Source organism: Notamacropus eugenii, chromosome 5 (genome assembly GCF_028372415.1).
Source record: "Notamacropus eugenii isolate mMacEug1 chromosome 5, mMacEug1.pri_v2, whole genome shotgun sequence".
Lineage (NCBI taxonomy): Eukaryota > Metazoa > Chordata > Mammalia > Diprotodontia > Macropodidae > Notamacropus > Notamacropus eugenii.
In genome coordinates this window covers 195001933-195020107 of record NC_092876.1, presented here as the reverse complement: position 1 = coordinate 195020107, position 18175 = coordinate 195001933, and the positions used below count along the sequence as shown (strand labels likewise).

Sequence of the window (18175 nt, the reverse complement as noted above, 5' to 3'; positions counted from 1 at the left end):
ACTTGGCTTCACAATTTTTTACATTGATTCCCTTGATATTCTTGACCTTTGTTCTTCCAGGTGAATTTTATTTTTTTAGCTCTATAAAATACTTTTTTTTTGGTAGTTACGGCACTGAATAAGTAGATATAGATAGAATCGTAATTTTTTATTATAGTGGCCTGGTCTGCTCATGAGCAGTTAATATTTCTCCAACTGTTTAAATATAACTTTATCTGTGTCAGAACCATTTTCTAATTATGTTCACATAGTTCTCTGATTTGTCTTTGCAGGCAGACTTCTAAATATTTTTTATTGTCTGCAGTTATTTTAAATGGAATTTCTTTTCCTATCTCTTCCTGTAGGACTTTATTGGCAATATATAGGAAAGTTAATGCTTTATGGGGGTTTATTTTACATCTTGCAACTTTGCTGAAGTTGTTAATGATTCAAAATTTTTAGCTGATTCTCTAGTATTCTCCAAGTGTACCATCATATCATCTGCAGACAATAATAGTTTTGTTTCCTCATTGCCTGTTCTAAGTCCTTCAATTTATTTTTCTTGTCTTATTGCTAGAACAATATTGAATAATGGTGGTAATAATGGATATCCTTGCTTCACAAACCCTGATCTTATTGGAAAGATTTCTAGCTTATACCCATTACATGTAATGCTTGTTCCTGGTTTTAGGTAAATATTACTTACTGATTAAAGGAAATGATATGCTCTGTAATGTTTTTAGTTGGAATGAATGTTATGTGTTTTGTCAAAAAGATTTTTCTGTATGCAGTAATCATATGATTTCTGTTGGCTTTGATATTGATATATTTGGTTATGCTGATAGTTTTCCTAATATTGAGCCAGCCTTGCATTCCTGGTATAAATCCCAACTAGTTATAGTGTGTTATCCTTGAGATAAATTGCTGTAATCTCATTGCTAGGATTTTATTTAAAATTTTTGTATTAATATTCATTAGGGAAATGGGTTTACAGTTTTCTTTCCCTCTTTTTGCTCTTCTTGGATTAGATATCAGCACCATATTTGTGTCATAAAAGGAATTTTGTAGCTTTCCTTCTTTGCTTATTTTCCCAAATAATTTATGTAAGATTAGAATTAATTGTTCTCTAAATGTTTGGTAGAATTCCCTTGTAAATCCAACTGATCTTAAAGATTTTTTCTTAGGAAGCTCATTTGTCGTCTGTTCAATTTCTTTTTCTAAGATAAGGTTAAGTATTCTATTTCTTCTATTAATCTGAGCAATTTATATTTTTGTAAATATTCATTTCACTTTGTTAAATTTATTGTCATGTAATTGGGCAAAATAGCTCTTAATAATTGCTTTAATTTTTTCTTTATTTGTGGTGAATTCACTCTTCATTTTTGATACTGATCATTTGGTTTTATTTTTTAAATCAAATTAACCAGTGGTTCATTAATTTCATTTTTTTCATAATACTAGCTCCTAGTTTTATTTATTGTTTCTATAATTTGTTCTTTGACCCTCTCATTCTGTAGGACTAGATTATTTAGTCTCTAATTAATTTTTAATCTGTGACTCAATGGCCCTTTATTGAATGTAAATTTTATGGTATTTTGGTTTGAAAAGGGTGCATTTAATATTTCTGCTTTTCTGTGTTTGTGAGATTTTATTTTATGCCCTAATACATGATCAGTTGTAAAGGTGCCATGTACAACTGAGAAAGCAGTATAACTCCTTTCTATTCTCTATTCAGTTTACTCCAGAGGTCTATCATATCTAACTTTTCTGAAATTCTGTTCATCTCCTTATCTTCTTATGGGTTAGATTAATTTAATTCTGAGAGAGGAAAGTTGAGATCCTCCACTACTATAGTTTTGTTGTCTGTTTCCTTCTATAACTCATTTAACTTTTCCTTTAAGAATTTGGACTAACAGTGTCAAAGGCCTTGGTCAGATATACAAATGTTGTGTGCAGATCTCTGTTCTGCCCCTGGCATTTATTCTGGAGTTGTCAGGCAGTAAACACCATGTTGACTGTACCTCAGCCCTGTCTGAAGCCACACTGCCTTTCAGGTATATGACCATCTTCCAGGTGTAGGATCAGCCTATTAAGGAGGACTCTAGCCAGAATTTTGCCAGCAATGACTAAGAGAGAGACCCCCCCCCTGTGATTGTTGCAGGACAATCTATTCCCTTTACCTTTATAGAGATGGATAGTGGAGGCATCCTTGAACTCCTGGGGGATAACTTCCTCTTGCCATATAACATGGAAAATTTCAGTCAGCTTTTGTATGAAGTGGTCCCCCTACCTTGTAAATCTCAGCTGAAATTGAATCAGCACCCGGTACTTTGCCACATGAAAGGAGCCTAATGGCCCTCCAAACCTCTTCTTCAGTTGGAAGTTCAGCTGAGGAAGGAATGACTTCAACCTGAGGTAAACGGTCAGTGGCCTCAGCATTGATTGATGATGGTCTGTTGAGAACACTATGGAAGTGTTCAGCCCATCTCTCTATGATCATGGTCCTTATCACTAATCAATGTGGCTCCATCAGTACTGAGTAGTTGCGATGCACCATAGGTTTTTAGTTACTATTAGTCGTGAAGGCTTATGGAAAATTATGTCAAAATTTAGTTGCCCAGAGAAGTTCATCAGTATTGTACGCCAATTTCATGATGGCATGTTTGCCTGGATTTTGGATAGTGGACAATGCTCTCGTGCCTTCCCAGTCACCAGTGGAGTGAAACAGGACTGTGTGCTTGCTCCCATGATTTTTAGTATGATGTTTTCAGCCATGTTGTCAAATGCTTTTTTTTTTAAGAGGCAGTAACTTGAAGTCAGTTTTTTTTATTTAAAACCTATCCAAAACAACACATGACACTTTTTGCCACTAGGGTTGTAAGGATTAAATGGCTAAATAAAAAAAGGATTTACAAATACTTTGTAAACTTCATTGATAAAATGAGAGTGACTCAAATCTTCCATTCCTGCTGAACCCATCTTGCATGATAATCCCAATGGTTTTATAACAAGTTTATTTACATAGCAATTATACAGTTTCATTGGGTAATATCAAGCCATTTACTTGTCACATTTATGAGGTTTTCTAAGCAGAAAAGATTACTGCCATTTGATTTATAAACCTTTAAGAAAAAACCCAAAACCATCACAATGATAAATTTTTATTTTTCAATCTTTAAAAGTTCTTATTTTAGACAGACTCTTGAACTAGTGGTTCATAACCATCAACCCTTTCTACTTTTGCGCCTGTTTCATCTCCTGAAGGTTTTCCAGAGCCTTCATCATGCAGTTCCATTAGCTTTCCCAATTCAAATTTGGGCTTCTTGAGCATCTTGACCTTTCGAACAAATACATCATGGAGCGGGTAAATAGACTGGCAAGCCTTTTCTATGTCTTTTCCAATGCTGTCTGGAATTAGTTTATTGACAGCTTCTTTCAAGTCATTTGTCTGCACCTCTCGGGTCATGATATCCATCATTTTCTTACGAATTTCACGGACTTGTTGGTGCTGGGCATAAGAGGTCTTACGGATCTGGTTGTTGCGCTTTTTGGTAAAACCAACACAAAAGAGCGGAGCAAGTACCCATCAGTTTTGACATCTACATGGGCTTCAATCATGGTCTGCCATTTTTTGACCATGGAGCACATCTTGTCCCGCATAAGGTCCATTCCATGGAAATTAGTCAAACAATTTTTACCCTGAACATCTTCAGTAATTAACTTAAACTTACAAAAAGCAACCTCATCATTCTGCAGATCAGCAAGGTTCACTTCAAAAACTGGACCCTTGAGACCATCAGAGGCAATTTTTGTTCCTTGATTCCTTTTAACCAGTGTCTTGCCAATATTGTGAATGTTGAACGTAGCTGGTGCTTTTATATCATACCAATCCTTCTTCAAAAATGGATCAACCACTTTCTTCTTGGCTCCTTTTTTACTGCCTTTGGTGAGGCACTTGTTCTTGCCCACCGCCATGATCCTGCTCTGAAGGCCAAAAGCTCAAATGCTTTTAATTAGGATGAACTCTTCAAGGTCAGCTACCATACTGATGGTAAGTTCTTCAATTTGAAAAGGCTACAAGCCAACACCAAAGTGGTGGGGGTGTTGGTACGTGATTTTCTGTTTGCAGATGATTGTGTACTTAATGTAGCCTCTGAAGCTGAGATGCAACAGAGTATGGATCAATTCTCTGCTGCCTGTGCTAATTTTGGCCTAATAATTAATACCAAGAAAACACAGGTGTTCTATCAGCCACCACCACACTGTCCATACGTGGAGCCATCGATTACAGCAAATGGAGAAGTTTTGAATGCTGTGGATAAGTTCATTTACCTTGGCAGTGTACTTTCCAGGGATGTATACATTGATAGTGACGTTGATGCACACATTACTACAGCTAGCTCAGTGTTTGGTAGGTTCTGAAGAAAAGTTTGGGTGAGAAGAGGTATTAGACTACCAAACTGAAGATCTACAGAACTGTTGTATGCCTGTGAAACCTGGACAGTCTACCAGCGGCGCCATGCCAGGAAATTGAATCGCTTCCTTTTGATCTGTCTTAGGAAGTTTCTGAGAATCACCTGGTACCAGATACTGATGTCCTTGCTCGAGCTAAACTGCCAGGCATTCAAACTATGCTTCAGAGAGCGCAACTCTGATGGGGTGGCCACATTGTTTGAATGCAAAATATACACTTGCCAGAAAGGCTATTTTATGGAGAACTCACATGGGGCAGGTGATCACCTGGTGATCAGAAGAAGCGATACAAAGACATTCTGAAGGTCACTCTCAAGAACTTTGGATTTGACTGTGCAACATGGGAGACACTGGCACAGGACTGCTTAGCATGGCATGCCCATATCAGAAAGGGTGCTGTGCTGTATGAGCCAAGCAGAATGTAGGATGCACAAATGTGGAGTATCAACCCCAAAAACTCATGCAGACTATCTGTGCCCAACCTGTGATAGAGCATTCCGAGCTCGTATTGGTCTGATCAGCCACAGTCGGACACATTGAAACTTCACTTGATCATGATGATGTCATTTTGGTCCTCTTGAAAAACGAAGGACAACAACCAACCTAAGAATTTGGATGCTGTGCCATTTAATGCTATGCCATATGCACATTGACATTACTTCATTGTTTATGGTATCTTTTAGCTTAATGTAGTTTCCCTTCTTATCTGTTTTAATTAAATCTATTTTTTCTTTTTCCAACATCATGATTGCCACCCCTTCAGCTGAAACATAATAGATTATACTCCAGCCCTTTATTTTTACTCTATGTCTCTCTGTTTCAGTTGATGTTTCTTGCACACAACATATTGTTGGATTCTGGTTTTTAATCCATTCTCCTATCTGTTTCTCTTATGGGTGAGTTTATCCCATTCACATGCACAATTACGATTAAAATTAATTCTATATTTCCCTCCATCCTGTTTCTCTATCCATCTCTTCCCCCTGCCTCCCCACCTCTGTCTTTCTCTGTCTCTCCCTCTTCTCCCTTCCTCTATTGCCCCCTCAGAAAAACTCTTTTGCTCTGACCACTGCCTCCTTTAATCTGCCCTCTCTTCCATCACACATCTGGCCCCCATCCCCCATCTCCTTCTCCTCCTACTTGCCTGTAAGGTAAGATGGATTTCTCTACCCAACTGAGGTGTATATGTTTGCCTCTTTGAGCCAGTTCCAGTGAGAGTATGTTTAAGTGTTGCCTATCATCCCCCCTCATCCCCCTCTCTTGTAAAAGTTCTTCCTTTTGCACCTCTTATATGTGAGATAATTTTCCCCATTTTTCTCTTCCTTCCCTTTTCTCTCCATGCATTCTTCTTTCTCACCCTTTAATGTAATTTTTTGGATATCATCTCATCATATTCAAGTCATACCTTTTCCCTCTGTATTCTTTTTCATGGTTTTTTTTTTTAATGCTTCTCTTAAGTCTTGTTTTTGAATATCATATTTGTTATTCAGCTCTGGTCTTTTCATCAGGAATGCAGCTTTAGAGTATAGTAGGTTTAAGGTTTTGCGAGAGCAGAGCAGAGCAGAGAAAAGAAGAGGGGAAGAGAGCAGTGGAGTGGAGAGAAACTAGCCAGTAAAAACCCAGGCAACTGGGCACCTTATGAACATCCAAAATTTACCATCCTTTGGAGAGGAGAAGGAAGGGAAGGAGGAAGCAGACAGGAGAGGAGGAGTTGGGTTACCTAGCTAGCTGGATCCCCATTCAGCCAGCTGTGTCTCCTCACAGGTTTGACCCTGTCTAAAGGCTTTTCTGGACCTTTCTAGCTACTAGCTATAGAGTGATTATCAATAGTAATTGTTGCTGGTTCCCACCAAATCTGATGTCTTTCTTTTTCTGAGCCTCCTTAAAGGGGCCATGCCCTGGCTACTTCTTAAACAGTGCTGTTCAATGAATGGGCATTGCCTCACCCTAAGTGAGTCCCTGCAAAGACCTTCCAAGGTGGTATGATCTGTGGAAAGATATGGTCACTTCTCTCCTGTCCTGTGCTCTGGTCTTTACTTGGGAAGAGACCTTGTTCCCCTTTAGCTGCAAGTGCCAGCACTCCTCTTGGCCCTGAAGCTATGACCAGGTTACCTACTCTTCTGTAGCTTCAAGCTACAGTACTTCTTTCTGCATTGGAATGGAGACATTCACCCCCAATTCCTTGTGAGCAAACACATACTTCTTCTATGTTCTGGATCTGTAAAACAGGCTCTTGCTTTCCTTTGGCTATAAGGGCTAGTTCTCCTTTTCTGCTTTGTACCTGAGACCAGGGGACCTGATCCCTTCTGAGTGACCATAATCACTCTTCTCTGTCCTGGAAATGTGACTAGGGTGTCTGCTTCCTTGTGGTTACAAGCAGCAGTATTCCTCTTTGCCCTAGAACCATAATGCAATGGGGTCCTGAACCCATTGCTAGCAAAGGGTCCCCTATAATCTCTTTCTGACCAGTTGTTTGACTTCTTTACCATCTGTCATTTAAGAACCCCTGAAGCTGTTGCTGCTGCAGCTACCTCTCATGCCTGCTGCTGGAGTTGCCACCATCCTGGTATGACAGATCTTTCTTTCTAGTCTAAGTTGTTTTTGGCTGAATTTGTTTTACTTCAATCTTTTGTTGGCTCTGCTGCTGCTTTGATTTATGATATTTATTTTAAAGTTATTTGGAAAGAATTTGCCACAGTTCAGCTGAGTTCCTGCCTCTTCTCTGCCATCTTGACTCCTGATTGATTTCCTTTTAATATTAATTTTTAAAAACTTTGAGTTGCAGGTTCTCTTCCTCCCTCCATTCCCTTTCCACTCATTGAGAAGGCAAGTAATATATCAGTTATACATACGAAGTCATGCAAAACTTTTCCATATTAGCCATGTTGGACATTTTACCCTCCCCTCCCCACCAACATCCACACACAAAAAGCAAGAAAAATAAAGAAAATAACAACAATATTCTTCATTCTACACTCAAGAGTTCATCAGTTCTCCCTCTGGAGGTGAATAACATTTTAGAGTAAGGCTTTCTCAGTTGATCATCATGCTATTGCTGTTATTGTATATAGTTTTCTCCTAGCTCTGCTCACTTAATTTTGCATTTCTTCTTATATCTCTTACCTTGTTTTTCTGGAACCCTCCTATTCATATTTTCTCATATCTTAACTTGCTTATCCATTCCCTAGTTGATGGACATCCCCTCAATGTCCAATTCCTTGTCACCACAAAAAGAACTGTTACACATATTTTTGTACCTAGGCCTTTTTTTTTGGATCTCTTTGGTTATAGATCTAGCAGTAATGTTGCTGGGTCAAAGGACATAACAGGTTTATAGCCCTTTGGGCATAGTTCCAGGTTGTTGGGAGCTGTTGTGTGTTCGTCCTTTGTTGCCGAAGAAGACCATGCCCTCAGAGAAATAATGACATGACTTGCACTTGACTTTGTTTTGAGTGAGGGAGGGCTGTGCTGGTCACCAGCCTCACTTCTCCTCCAGAGCCATCTGGATCTAGTGACCAGATATTCATCAGGATGACTGGAGATGACCCAGGATGAGACAGTTGGGGTTAAGTGACTTGCCCAAGGTCACAGAGCTAGTGAGTGTCAAGTGCCTGAGGTAAGATTTGAACTCAGGTCCTCCTGACTCCTGCACTGGTGCTCTATCCACTGCACCACCTAGCTGCCCCTTGGGAGCTTTTATGCTATTGGGAGATATGCAATATGTAGCACGGCACATACAAAATAGATGGAAGGTAGCTGCAGAAAACAAGGTACTAGATGTTGGCCTTTCCAGGAAAGGCATCTAGCTTAAAGTGGGATTTGAGATGAGTTTATAAGGAAGTCAGAGAAGTTAAGAGGCTGCGGTGAGAAGAGAGAACAATTAGGGACAGCCAGTACAAAAGCAAAGGAACAGAAGGTGATAGAGTGCCAAGTTAAAAAAAAGTAGACCAGAGTGTCTAAAATACAAAGTAAAATCTAAGAAGGCTAAGAATGGCAGCAGAGGGTGAGATTGTAGAGAGCTTTAAATGTCAAACAAAAAACTATAATTGATGCTACATGTAAAAGAGAGCTTGTTGGAGTTTGTTGGGCAGAGAGGGGTGATATAGTCAAACCTATGTTTTAGGAAAATCATCTTGTTGACTGAATGAAGAATGGATTGGTATAGAGTGGGGAGAAATTTAAGGCAGGGAGACCAGTTCAGAAAATTGACAGTAGTCCACGTGAGAGGGGCTAAGGACTTGAACTAGGGTTTTGTGTGAATGGAAAGAAGAGGACACATACAAGAGATTTTGAGAATGTAGAGCAACAGAATTTGGCAGTAGTTTGGATATGTGGGGTGAATAATTGTGATGAGTTGAAAATGATAATAATATTGTAAGCTTGGGTGACTGTGAGGATGTGTTGCCCTTTACAGTAGGAAAATTGGGACACTTACTACGTGACCCTGGCCATGTTAATCATCCTCTTTGTGCCTCAGTTTCCTTATTGGTAAAATGAAAAGGTGGGACTCAGTGGCTTCTAAGGCCCCTTCCTGTCCTAAAACTATAATCCTATGATCATAGAGGTTTTTTTCAAGGTGAAGAGATTTGAGAGTGTTTGTAAGAAGCAGGAAGGAGCTAGTATTTAGAAAGAGATTGTGAAGGTAAGCTAGTGGGAGTCAAAGCCAAAGTAGATTCACAGGTGAATTCTTTCAACCATTTAAGTAGATTCATAGGTGAATTCTATTAATTTCAAAGAACAATTAGCAGTATTATACAAATTATTTGTAAAAATAAGAAAAGTTAGAATGGGCCTGAAGTCAGGAAGGCTTATCTTCCTGATTTCAAATGTGACCTCAAGTACTTAATACCAGTGTGACCCTGGGCAAGTTACCCTGTTTGCCTCATTTCCTCATCTGAAAAATGAGTTGGATAAGGAAGTGGCAAACCATTGTAGTATCTTTGCCAAGAAAATTCCAAATGGGGTCACAAAGAGTCAGACATCACTGAAAAGACTGAACAACAACAAAAATCTAAAATCAAGCACTACTAGAATCTTACGTGATGGAGACAAACTTTACAGTTTATTCGTTTCCAGTACATTCAGGGATGAAGCAAGGATGTTTATGGGCCGGATAAATTAATGTACTAAAAATGACAACTGCCTAAACTAATTTGCTTGTTCAATATCATGCCAATCAAACTACCAAAGGAATGTTCTGTAGAAATAGAAAAATAATGATAAAACTCATTGGAGGAATAAAAGGTTAAGAGTTTCAAGACAAATAAAGAAAAGAAATGAAAATGAAGGTAGCCTAGCAGTGCCAGATTTCAAAATATACCCCCAGGCAGTTATGAAAATAATTTTTTACTGGTTATAAAATAGAGATTGATTAGTGGAACTGATTAGGTATAAAACATACAAAAGCAAATGTATTTGATAAGAATTAAACCCCAATTATTGGGATAAGTATTTACTATTTTACCAAAAGGAAATCCTGAGAAAATTAAGCAGCAAAATGGAAGAAATCAGATTTAGACTGAAACTTCACACCTTATAATAAGATGAGTTAAGTAATAAGTGACCTGGATATAAAAAGTCATACCATAAACAAATTATAGAAACTTTTAAATAATTAAGATATATAGATAAAAATTCTTGATTAATTAAGGGATAGAGAGAGGATCACAGAAGAGAAAATGAATAATTTTGATTTTGTGTAACATACAATATTATTTTATACAAACAATCAAACTAAGATTAAAGGGAAACAACTGGGAAACTTTGTAGCAAGTTTCTCTGATAAAGTACTCATTTCTAAGAAATATAAGGAACTGATTCAAATTTATAAGAACAAGAGCTATTCCTGATAGTCTGATATGAATAGACATTTCTCAAGTGAAGAAATCCGGATTATAGCCACATAAAAAATGCTCCAAATCATTACTAATTAAAGAAATTCCAGGGTTCTACCTCACACCTCTCAGATGGGCAAAGATAAGAGAAAAAGAAAATGAGAAATGTTGGAAGACTTGTGGGAAAACAAGCACATTCACAAATAGTTACTAAATAAGCCCATACTCTTTGACAGCTATCTCATTGTGAGGTCTGTATCCATTAAAATTAGATATTCAGATAAGATCCAAGAAAGAAGAAAGGGTCCCAGTTGCACAAAAATATTTATAGCAGTTCTGTTTGTGGTGAAAAAAACTGGAAACTAAAGTGATGCCCACATATTGAGGATTGGCTGAATAAATTGTGCTATATGAATTGTGAGTACTTTTATACTGTAAAAAATGAGGGGATAAGATTTCAAAGACATCAAAAGACTTAAATGAATTCATGTAGACAGCACCAGGAGAACAATTTGTACAGTAAGACTCTAAAAACAAATAGCTTTGAAAACTTTAAGAATTATGGTCAGTTCTATGACCATTCATGATTCTGGAGGATAAAGCATGTTATCCATGACAGAGGTGATGGATTTAGGGTGAAGGGTGATTTGTGTACAGCCATTGAGGGAATTTGTTCTTGATTATACATATTTGTTATAAAGACTTTATTTTTTTCCTTTCTTCCCCCCCCCCCCCCCAATAGAATTGGGAGTGGAAGTGAGAAAAAAATAGAGTTCTGTTAATTTTTTAAAGAGGTAAGGAGAAATATAAATGTGGAATATTGCATGCACTTTCAGATGATATTACTGTGTTAGTAATTTTCCTTAGTAGTTTTAATTTGTTATAAAACACCTTGCATGGAGTGGGAATATTCTGTAAATGTTCGTAATTTAAAAGCAAAACACATTAATAAAATTTAGAAAATAAGAGACGGCATCAAGAGTTCACATAGAGGGATTGATCTTAGCAAGAAGATGACCCACCTCTTCATCTGAAACATGAATGAAGGAGAAAATAGTTGGGAAAATGTCTTGAGTGCTGTGCAAGAGGGTAGAAGGGGGAATGACATCATTTATTTTCCAGTAAGGTCAGAAGCAAGGTCCTTAGTAGAGAAAGTATGGAGATGGGGAGGATTGAGGAGAGAGGAATGGTTGAAAGACCCCCTTTGGCAAGTGCAATAGGGAATAGTAGAATGATTGCCTTGCAGAAGGAAAGATGAGATTAGTTGAGATTAAATAACCAGGTAGCATGGTTTCATTTCTTCTAGCTCTCTTCAGCAATATGTGACTATGAGTGAAGTAGGTAGATATTTGGAACAGTCCAGTGTTGGGTTTTAGTAAAGTATGATTGGATGTAGGACAAAGGGGGCAAAGAATTTGAGAGTAAATTACAGCAAAGGTTTTAAACATTCCCAGAACCAGATTAAAGTATAGTTGGGAAACATTTAACAAAATAAAATTTGAAAATTAAAAAACAAAAAAATAAAAATATGAAATACAGATATGGTTAATATGTAGGTTTCTAACTCAGCATGTGGCCCACAAGGATCCTTACGTATGGTTTAGTGGCTCTCATTGTATTTGAATTTGACATTACTGAATTACACCATAGAATTAGTTCACTAGAGGAGTGGAGGTAGGGAAGTGAGATGACAGCTAGTATAAAGATAGTGATCTGCAAAAGAACTGAGAGGTAGAAGTAAAAGAGGGCATGTTAAGGGTAAAGAATAGGATTTAGGATTGTAAGGCTTAGGGAAAGATGGAATGATAAAAGTTTGTGATTAAATAAAGGAATTTCGGAGTTCACGAATATGAAAATGGAATATAGATGGGTAGTGGCAAAATCAAAGGTATGAACATTACTGTAAGTAGGTTAATGGAAATTGAGTAGACTGACGAACTGGGAAGTTAGGATATTTGAGGAAAAATCAGTAAGTTTGTTGAAGCCTTTTAACTTGAGGGCAGAAGTTGAGGTGGAAAGTCTGGGAACCTGGCAAGACATTGAATTCACTATGAAAAAAAGAAGAATGTTCTGACATTGGATATATAAGAACCACCAGGATCAGGATTGAATAACAAATTTGGATAGTGTGTAAATCTCAAAGAAAGAGAGGTTGCTTTGTTGACAAGTGTCAGTCAAAAGAATATTGACTGAGTTGCTACTGTGTGTCAGGTACTGTGCTTAACATGGACTACAAAATGAGAAAAAAAAGATAGTCTCTGCACTAAAGGAACTTATAATTGAATGGGGGAAGACAAAACATAGAAGGAAGATGAAAAGTATGGTAGAGGCCCAAGTTGGGGCTATAGTGGAGATGTTAGAGAAATCTCAAAGTAGTACAGTCAGGTGTGAAATGACATGTCTCAACTGAACTGATCTCCCTTCTTAAGTGGAGGTTTGGAGTTCATGGCACTATCCTTTAATCAGCAAGGCAGAAGATAGTGATGAAGCGATAGAAGGGTGGTAGACTTAGAGTCTGAAAATAGGAATGAGAAATAAGGAACCTTGTGACTTTTCTGCAATTTAGAGTCTTGGGAGAGTAGCCTGTGGTAATGAAAGTTAAAATGACTTGCTTCCCTGTCACACAGTAACACAATTTTGTGTCAGAGACTGAACTTGAAGTCAGGTTTTCCACCTTTGTACAAATTAAGCCATACTCCCTCCCATACTTTTATTCAGGACAAAATTTGCTTGACTTTTTACCTTGTATTACAAAAATGAGAAGAGAGGAATCTTCATTGTTATTTGATTGACTACTTAGTAATAATAACCTTGTAGTTTTTTTTAATTACCATTTTTTGTTTTTATGTTACCTTCCTTTCCCAGTATATCCCTTCCTCTCTTCCAAACAACAAAGAATAAAAGAATAACATAACAAAGAGTAAAAAATGAGGGGAAGAAAACAGGTTAACTGACAAACAGGAAAAGTCTCACGTTGTATGCACTATTCCATGTTAACCACCTCCAACCTCGATAGCTTTAAAACTCCTGATGTGGTCCACAGCAGGAAGATCCTGATTGTGTTGGCTATGGGAAGTCTAGGGCATTTTGAGGTGTGACCCCAACTGAGCTTTGCTCCAGGGCCATCCCCACTGCAGAACCACTGGCTGATTCTGCTACTTGGTTAACAAGAGAAGGACCTGAGCTTTTTTCTTCTTAATGACTAAGTTGACAAATAACTGTATGTAGCCGCTGTTCAAGGCCTTGTTTTAAAAAAATAAAAATTCCCACTCCTTCAAAAAAAAGGCGGTATTTGAAAATGTATGTCTCATTTTGTAGCTTTTAGTCTATCATTTCTCCACCTAGCGATCAGCAGCATGTTTTATTGTAGGCTTTTGTTATTGTAGTCATGGTTGTTCTTCATTAGAGTTCTTAAGTCTTTAAAAGTTGTTTTCCTTTAAATTATTGTCATTGTATTAGTTGTTTTCTTGGGTATACTTACTTTATTCTGGATTAGTTAATATTAATTTTCCCCAGCTTTTTCTAATCCATCATTTTCGTAATTTCTTAATGAAACAGCAGTATTTCATTATATCCATAGAATACAGTTTGTTCATCTATCTCCTAGTTGGATGGGTATCCACTGTACAAAAAGTGCTGTTTATAAATATTTTTGTAAATATGAGTCCTTCCTCTGTGTCTTTGACCTCTTTGGATTGGCGTGGTAGTGTTATCAGTGAGGCATAGTTCCAGATTGCTTTCTGAAATGGTCAGATCAGTTCCTAGGTCTATCAACTGGTAGAGCAGAGCTTTAGTGCCTGTCTTCCCTAAACCCCTCTACCAGTAGTCATTTATTTTCCTCTTTGCTACTGTGATTGGTGTGAAGAAAAACATAGGTGGTGTTATGATTTGTTTTTCTCCTATTATTAGTGATTTTGCATGGTATTAATAATTTTCAATTCTTTCGTAACTCTTTGTATCTTAAGATCATTTATTTATTGGGGAATGCTTTTATTCCAGTATGTTTGTGTTAGCTGCCTATACACCTTGGATACTAAACTATTGAACTAGCTTTGCAGTTAAAAACTTAAGAAAGCAAATAAACTTAAGTACAAAAAAGGGAAATGTTGAAATTGTTTCAGAAGCAAACAAATATACACAATTGATAAATTGGTTCTTTGACAAATCCAACAAAATTGATAAACCTTTAGCTAACCTCTTAAAAAAAAAAGAGGGGAGACAAGGTAAAAAATGAGCAAAGTAGAAGTCATAGCATAGAAGAAATAAATGATCAGAATGTACCATATACAATTATAGGCCAATAAAATTGAGGACCTAAAAGAAAGATTAGCTTCAAAAGCATAAAATATTCAATGAAAGAACGGTTAATGCGTATCTTATTCCAGTTTCAGAAAAGGAAATTGAAATAACTATACAGGAACTATCAAAGTTTTTAAAAATGTCCTGATCCAGGTAGGTTTATAGGTAAATTCTATCAGATTTAAAGAGAAATTTTTAAAAGAGCAATTAATACCTATCCTACACAAAAAATTTATCCCAAAATTTTTGAAAGATTATAGTCTACTGAACTCTCTTTAAGATAAAGCAAACTTAGAAAACTCTAGACCACTGTTATTATTTAATATTAATTCTATAAATTTAAATAAAATCTGCCAAAAATCTATAGCAATTTATGTAAAAAAAATTATTTGCTGTGTTTAAGTTAAATTTATTTCAGGAATATAAAGATGGCCTACATTGGGAAATAGTATTCTAAAGAATAATTTACTTGTTAGACTTGTGGAGAAGGGAAGAATTTCTGACCAAACAAGAGATAGAGAATATTATTAAATTGTAAAAGTTTGTGCACAAACAAAGCCAGTGCAACCAAGATTAGAACAGAAGCAGAAAGCTGAGAAATAATTTTTATAGCCACTATCTCTGATAAAGGCCTGTAAACTATATAGAGAACTGAGTCAAATTAATAAGATTACAAGTTATTCCCTGCTTGATAAATGGTCCAAGGATATGAACAGGCAGTTTTCAGAAATTAAAGCTTTCTATATAGTCTTGGAAAAATGCTCTAGATCACTATTGATGAGATCTGTCAGATTGGCTAACATGACAAAACAGGTAAATGATAAATGTTGGTGATGTGGGAAAACTGGAATACTACTTCATTGTTGGTGGATTTGTGAACTGATCAAACTATTCTGGAGAGCGATTTGGAACTATGCCCAAAGGACTCTAAAACTGTGAATACTCTTTGATCCAGCAATACCATTTCTGGGGCTGTATCCCAAAGAGATCATAAAAATGGGAATAGAACCCATATGTACAAACATATTTATAGCAGCTCTTTTTGTGGTGGCAAAGAACTGAAAATTGAGGGGATGCCCATCAATTGGGGAATGAATGAATAAGTTATAGTATATGAATGTCATGGAATACTATTTATTGTGTTATAAGAAATGATGAGCAGGCAGACTTTGGAAAAACCTGGAAAAACTTGCATGAACTGATGCTGAGTGAAGTGAGCAGAAGCAAAAAAGCAATGTGTACAGTAACAGTCACATTGTGCAATCAATGACTGTCCTTGGTAAGCATGGACTTTTTCAACAAGATCTAAGACAACTCTAAAAGACTCATGATGAAAAATGCTATTCACATCCAGAGAAAGAACTTAGCAGTCTGAATGCAGGTGGAAGCAGACTATTTGCTCTCCTTTTCTTTTGTTGTTTTGTTTCTTCTTTCTCATGGTTTCTCCCATTGGTTCTAATTCTCCTTTATGTCATGACTAATGTGGAAATATATTTAATATGAAAATATATGTAGAGCCTATGTCATATTGCACGCTATCTTGGGGAGGGGAAAAAGAGAAAGAGGAGTTAATTTAAAACTCAAAATCTTATGGAAGTGAATGCGGAAAACTAAAAATAAATTACTTATAAAGAATGTATCGAATATCGAGGAGACAATTTATGAAGGCACACTCAAGACATTTGTAGATACAGTTACAAGATGCTCCTTAAAGAAATGATTAAAATAACTGGAAGAATACTAATTGCTTATGGCTGGATCTTACCACTATAACAAAACTGACCGTACCATCTAAATTATGTTACAGATTTAGTATATACCACTCAGACTCCTGAAGAGTTTGCAGAGCTAGATAAAATAACAAAATTCATTTGAAAGAACAGCAGATAGGAAATCTCAGTGGAAACATTGAGGAAAAAAGTAGTTATGAAAGGTGAATGGCACAGATGGCAGCATCAACATTTCTTTTAATGGAAACATATTAATGAAATAGGCAAGCTTGAATCAGAACCAGTTAGAATCAGTAACCTAGTGCTTAATAAAGACAAGAGAACAAACTACATGGGTAAAATTTCCCTGTTTGAAAAGAGTTGTTTGGAAACTGGAATTGGTATTTCGTTTATACCAATGTCTTATGTATCAGTAAACTTAAAGTGGATTTGTGACTTGAACATTAAAGTTCTTACTCAGACCAAAAACTATGTACTGGAGGTTGGAGTGCATTCCAAATACTGGAGACAGATGGCCAGTGCAGAGGTGGAAGATGGAGTGTCATGTGTGAGGAATAGTGCAAGATGCCAGTTTGACTGGATCACAGAGTGTGGGAGAGGGAATAATGTCCACTGAAGCTGAAAAGCTAAACAGAGAAGTTGATACTTGAACCTAGTGGCAATAAGGAGCCCCTGGTGTTGACTGAGTAGAAAAGTCATATGATCAGATCTACACTTAAGGAAAATCTCCTTGAAAGCAGGGTGTAAATTGAACTTGAGTGGGGGGACCAGTTAGGCCTTTGCAATAATCTTTGTAAGAGCTAATGAGGGCTTGTACTAAAGTAACACTAGTGTTCATAGAGGGAAGGGATCAGCAGCCAGGGATGTTGTGAAGATAAAAATGTTTGTCTTCCCAGTCCCCTAAGCTTGCAGCCTAGGTGTCATTCTTGACTCCTCTCATTCTTTCATCCCTCATATTCCTTCTGTTGCCAAGGCCTGTTGATTTTCCCTTTGTTACATCTCTCACATATGCTCCATTCTCTCCTCTGACATTTCCACCACCCAGGTTCGGGCCCTCACCTCCAAATACCTGTACTATTATAGCAGTCACTGGTTGGTCTGCCTGGCAGTTTTTCCCTACTCCAATCCATTCTTCACATAACTGTCAAAGTGATCTTCCTAAAGCACAGCTATGACCATGTCACCCTCTTCCCTGACATCCTGTCTTCCCTATTATTTCCAGGATCAAATATAATATCCTCCTTTTGGCTTTGAAAGACCTTTATAACCTGCCATGTTCTCCCTTCCCTCAGTTTTCTAGTAGTCTTCCTATACCTTATATTCTGTCACAAACTCTGCAACAGTCTCCATTTTGTTCTTTTTTTTTTTTTTTTTAAATTTTTAAAATTATTTTTTATTTTTATGTTATACACATTTCTAAATATATTTCTTCCCCTTTCACTTTCCCTGATAGCCATCCCTTATGAGAAAGAAAAAAATAGAGGAAAACAGTCAGCAAAACTGATCAAACACATCTTATAATGGGCCTGACAGTATATAAGTGTTCCATACCCATCCTTTATCTATAGTTACTCACCTCTGCAGTGAAAGAAGGGAGGTCTAGTATGGTGTTGTTGTTGTTTTTTTTTTTTTTTTTTTTAATTAATTTTTTTATTTTTTTAATGTTTAACAATCACTGCCATACAATTGCGATTTTATCCCTCCCCACCCACCCCCCACTACCTCCCTCCCTCCCCACGACTGCATACAATTCTGTATAGATTCTACATATACTTTCCTATTGAGTATATTTTCACTATAGTCATGCTATGTAGTCAGACTAAGATAAATGAAAGAATCCGTATAACAAATCAGAACATG

At 36.9% G+C, this 18175-nt stretch overlaps 1 protein-coding gene and 1 pseudogene across 3 annotated transcripts in view; one reads left to right on the top strand and one right to left on the bottom strand.

Annotated features, from left to right (window-relative positions):
* USP12 (ubiquitin specific peptidase 12) overlaps positions 1 to 18175 on the top strand; it is a 227723-nt gene that overhangs the window by 148750 nt on the left and 60798 nt on the right. The gene's annotated exons all lie outside the window — the stretch shown is intronic.
* LOC140505620 (small ribosomal subunit protein eS1-like) lies at positions 2786 to 3991 on the bottom strand (annotated as a pseudogene).